This window comes from Orycteropus afer, unplaced genomic scaffold, assembly GCF_000298275.1.
Source record: "Orycteropus afer afer isolate SDZICR_OR568_19922 unplaced genomic scaffold, OryAfe1.0 scaffold00237, whole genome shotgun sequence".
NCBI classification, from domain to species: Eukaryota; Metazoa; Chordata; class Mammalia; order Tubulidentata; family Orycteropodidae; genus Orycteropus; species Orycteropus afer.
Genome location: NW_006921824.1, coordinates 4,417,993 through 4,423,144, shown reverse-complemented (window position 1 = coordinate 4,423,144; position 5,152 = coordinate 4,417,993). Strand labels below are relative to the sequence as shown.

Here is a 5,152-nt window from a genome sequence, read left to right as displayed (position 1 = left end):
TTTGAACCACCAGCCTTCTGGTTAGCCGTCAAGTGCCTTAGGCACTATGCTACCAGAGCTCCCCAGGTCCAAATACATACTGATAAATCACAGTAGACCCATACGCCAAAACCCCTTCATTTTCAGATAAATTTATTATTTTTAAAAAGATTAGGTGTGAAGCACAGATTTGACAATTAGTTTAAGAATATTCCATATTACTGAGATCATTCACCTTGACGTTTAAATATAAAACACAAATCTTTGCCTGATTCTATAGCATCAAAGCCAAGTCCTTCATGTCTGAATTTCTCAGAAGTACTTTAGAGAAATTTCAGTTTTATTTCTTTAAATCATGTTGAATCTTACATGTAACTTGTATTTTACATTTCCAAAAATCTCCTTGCAGGGTGGTCAGATACTTTGCTTTATTTTAATGGCTTAAAATAATTATACTATCTTTGTTTAGGTCTGTCTGGTTCTTTATGGGCCACAGTGGCATAGCAGTTAAGCACTAGGCTGCTGACCAAAAGGTCAGCAGTTTGAACTCACCAGCTGCATGGGAGAAAGATGTGACAATCTGCTTCCCTAAAGATTATAGCCTTGGAAACCCTATGAGGCAGTTCTAGAGGGTGGTTATGGAAATGACTTAATGACAATGTGTTTCTATAGGTGGTGGTGGTGTTGTTATGTGCCATCAAGTCGGACTCAACTCATAGGGTCCCCTCTTTGGGTTTCTGAGGCAGTGTCACTACTGAAATGGATTGCCCAATCTTCCTTCTGAGGAGTGGCTGGTGGGTTTGAACCGCCAGCCTTCTGGTTAGCAGTCAAGTGCCTTAGGTACTATGCTACCAGAGTTTCTATAGGTAGTCAACAGGAAATACACCCATACCAATCTAGATTAGAAGTCGTATTTCCTTTCTATGTAGTATCTAGCTTGTGCTTTTTTACTTTTTTGGCTTTAATATGAAGCATAGGTATTATCCATATATTATTATAATGGAATTCTATTACATTGAAAAAAATACTTCCTTACAAACTTTGTAAGGAGTTAGCTGAAAAACTTTTGAATATTCATTCAACCTCCAAAAGTGTATTTTTGTAACTTTTTTTTCACCCTGTGAAATTTTATTTATGCTCTCGTGGCATAGTGCCTAAGGCATTTGACTGCTAACCAGAAGGTTGGCAGTTCAAAGCTACCAGCCACTCCTCAGAAGGAAGACTGGGCAATCTACTTCCATAAAGATTTATTGCCTTGAAAACCCAAAGGGGGTTGCTATGAGTCAGAATCAACTCGATGGCAGTGAGTTTGGTTTTTGGAACTTGGTGGTAAAGTGGTTAAAGCATTCGGCTTGAACCCACCAGCCACTCTGTGGGAGAAAGATGAGGCAGCCTTTTACTGTAAGGATTTGCAGTTTTGGAAACCCCGTGGGGCAGTTCTACTCTATCCGATAGGGTTGCTTTGAGTTGGAATTGACTCAGTGACAGTGGTTTGGGTTTGAGATACATGTATGTATGTATTTTTAATACACTTAATTTTTTAGAGCACTTTTAAATCTACACAATAATTACACAGGAAATATAGAGTTCCCATATAGTTCCTCTCCTCTCTGCATGGGAGCTGTGGTAGCATAGTGCCTAAGGCACTTGACTGCTAACCAGAAGGCTGGTGGTTCAAACTCACCAGCCACTCTCAGGAAGGAAGGTTGGGCAATCTACTTCCATAGTGATACTGCCTCGGAAACCCAAGGAGGGATCACTATGAGTTGGGTCCAACTAGATAGCACATAACAACAACAGCAACCTCTCTGCATGGTTTCTCCTATTATTAATTAAGATTAATTAAGAGATTAATTAATCTCTTGCATTAGTGTGGTGAGTTTGTTACCAGGGTGAACCAATATCGGTACATTATTATTAACTAAAGTCCAAGTTTACCTTAGGGTTCACTATGTTGTACAGTTCTATGGATTTTGACAAGTACATGATGTCACATGTCCACCATTACAGTATCACGTTGAATATTTTCACTGCCTTTAAAATACCATATACTCCACTTTTTTATCCGTTCATTTCTTTCACTAAACCCCTGGAAACCACTGGTATCTTTACTATCTCTATAGTTTTGCCTTCCAAATGTCATAAAGTTGGAATCATAAGAATGTAGCTTTATCATGCCTTCTTTCACTTAGTAATCTGTATTTAATTTTCTTCTATGCCTTTCATAACTTGAGAACTCATTTCTTTTTACCACTAAATGATACTCCATCGTATGATGTACCATAGTTTATCTGTTCAACTATTGAAGGGCATCTTGGTTATTTCCATGTTTTGGCAATTGTTAATAAAGTTGCTATAAACGTGTGTGGTCAGGCTTTTATGGAGACATAATTTTTGTCATTTGGGTAAATACCAAATGAGAGGAGATATTTCTGATATGGTAAACTTATATTTAGCTTTGTAAGGAACTGCTAGATTGTCTCAAAAAGTGGTTGTACCATTTTGTAGTCATACCAGTAATGAATGGAAGTTTCTGTTTCTCCCTATCTTCATTAGCATTTGGTGCTGGCAATGTTTTGAATTTTAGCCATCGTAGTAACTTTTTACTGATATCTCACTGTTTTAATTTGCAATTTCCACATGATGTAAAATATTGAGCATATTTTCATATATGTGTTTGCTATTTGTATTTTTTTTACGTGAGATATCTGTGCAGATCTTCTGCAATTGGGTTGTTCCTTATTCTTGAGTTTTGATAGTTCTCTATCAGATGTGTTTTGCAAATATTTTCTGCTAATCCATGTTTAGGAGCTCTGGTAGTGTAGTGCCTAAGGAACTTGACTGCTAACCAGAGGGCTGGTGGTTCAAACCCACCAGCCACTCCTCGGAAGAAAGGTTGGGCAACCTACTTCTGTAGTGATACTGCCTTGGAAACCCAAGGAGGGGTCGCTATGAGTCAGGTCTGACTCGAAGGCACATAACAACAGCAACAACAACAACAAGAACAACAACAATCCATGCTTTGTCTTTTCATTCTCTTAATAGTGTCTTTTTGCAGATAAGAAAGTTTTAATTTTAAAGAAGTCCAAAATCAATCATTTCTTTCATGGATTCTGCTTTTGGTATTGGACCTAAAAAGGCAGTGCTAAGTCCAAGGCCACTTAGATTTTTTTCTAAAAATTGTATAGTTTTATATCTTACCTTCAGGTCTATAATCAATTTGCACTTAATTTTTGTTCTGTCTGCATTTTTTTTGCATGTGCATGTCCAGTTGTTTCAGCATCATTTGTTGAAACTATCCTTTGTCCATTGAATTGCCTTTGCTCCTTTGTTAAAGATCAATTGACTTTATTTGCTGAGGCTATTTCAGAGCTCTCTATTGTGTTCTTGGTGTTTGCCTTTCCATATAAACCTTCAGATCAGTTTGTTAATATTCAAAATAATTTGGTGAGATTTTGATTGGGATTGTGTTGAAACTATGGATCAAGTTTGGGTTGTGATTTTTTTTTTTTTTTTTTTTGTTTGAAAAAGAAAATCATATGCCTGTAGCATAATGTCTGAGAATGCCTGAATGCCAAGTTCTCCCAACACTTCCATTAAGTAATTAGGTTAAACACCATTTTGTAAATGGGGAAATTGAAGATTTGACTTACCATGTGCATGATTGACATTTCAGTTTACAGCCTCTATTCTTTAGGTCTAGTGCTGATTAGCAGGGGCTGGTTTCTACTGTTAGGAAAGAAACTGTAGCTCTGGGTGGTGATTTAAAGCGTTTCTTTCTCTCCACACAAAGGAAGATCTGTGACCGCTGGGGACTGCTCTGAGTAATCAGTGCCGGGACGCTGTGCTGTTCCGAGTCTTCAGCAGCGCAGGCTCCTCTGCCTAACTCTCCTGGATTCTCTGCCTCCCCAAGCCCCAAATTCATAATGTGAAGGATTTTTTACCAACCATTTGGCAAATATTCAGCCTTCTTGAGGAAATCTGACCCTGTGGCCTAACTTGGAAAAAAAATCTGTGATATCTGAAAGCAATTTTAAAGACTGTGCCCTGGCTCTATGCCAGAATTTTAAAGTTACTGTTTTCATAGGGAGGCATGAAATCTAACATCATCTCTTGCTGTGAAGGTTTCTAAAAGACCTTGGAAAACTACTTACTTTTAACACCCTTTTCTCTGTGATCATGACCCCCTCACCTTCATTGACAAGCTCACTGTGTTGGAACAGCCATAGGTCATACATTCACTAGCTGCTGAGTGTGTTGATTTGTATATGCACAGCACACACAGTTCCTGGACACACTGCATAAAGTAACAAAAAGAAAACAAACAACAAACCTCTCTGGGAGATGGCACAATTGTTTTCAAGGTACCTGTCTCATCCTACAGTCATTTTGGAAAGGGCCATGTACTTTTACTGACCCCCTGGGTTTACAAAGGATCCGGGTGTCAAAGCTGGATGTTCTCACGGAAAACTCCTTTAGCTAATTCTCTAACCTCAAGTCCAGTGGTCAGGTATAAATGGCACGTTTCCCTTTGTGGTGGCACTAGGTGATTTTTTGTTTTTTGGTCAGAGGTATGCAGGTGCTGCTTACTTGATTTTCACTGGAAGCCAATAAGAGACTATTAACTCTCACCTAGAGACTGTATTAGGAGCTCTGGTAGCATAGTGACTAAGGCACTCGTCTGATAATCAGAAGTCTGGCAGTTCAAACCCATGAGCCACTCCTTGGAAGGAAGGTTGGGCAATTTACTTCCGTAGCGATACTGCCTCGGAAACCCAAGGAGAGGCCATGAAGAGTTGGATCCGACTTGACGGCACATAGCACAAAACAACAACAACATGTATACACACACACACACACACAAACACACAAACGCATATGTGTATATATATTCCTGGTCCTTTACAGTCTCAGGTGTCTTTACCTCTGCTCCCTAACTCTCTCACTCAAAGCATGAGGCTGGATTCTGTCATCATGTTCCTCACACAGTGGCTTCTGCAGATCCCAGAGGACATTTCAGTTTATAGCATCGATTCTTTAGGTCTGGGGACTACTCTAAGTAATCAATGCCAGGACACCGCATATATATATGCACTAAGGCACTTGACTGCTAACCAGAAGGCTGGCGGTTCAAACCCATCAGCCATTCCTCGGAAGGAAGGTTGGGCAATCT

At 39.3% G+C, this 5,152-nt stretch overlaps 1 protein-coding gene across 1 annotated transcript in view; it reads left to right on the top strand.

Annotated features, from left to right (window-relative positions):
* The window catches only part of KCNH5 (potassium voltage-gated channel subfamily H member 5), a 467,739-nt gene that overhangs the window by 61,857 nt on the left and 400,730 nt on the right, over positions 1-5,152 (top strand). The gene's annotated exons all lie outside the window — the stretch shown is intronic.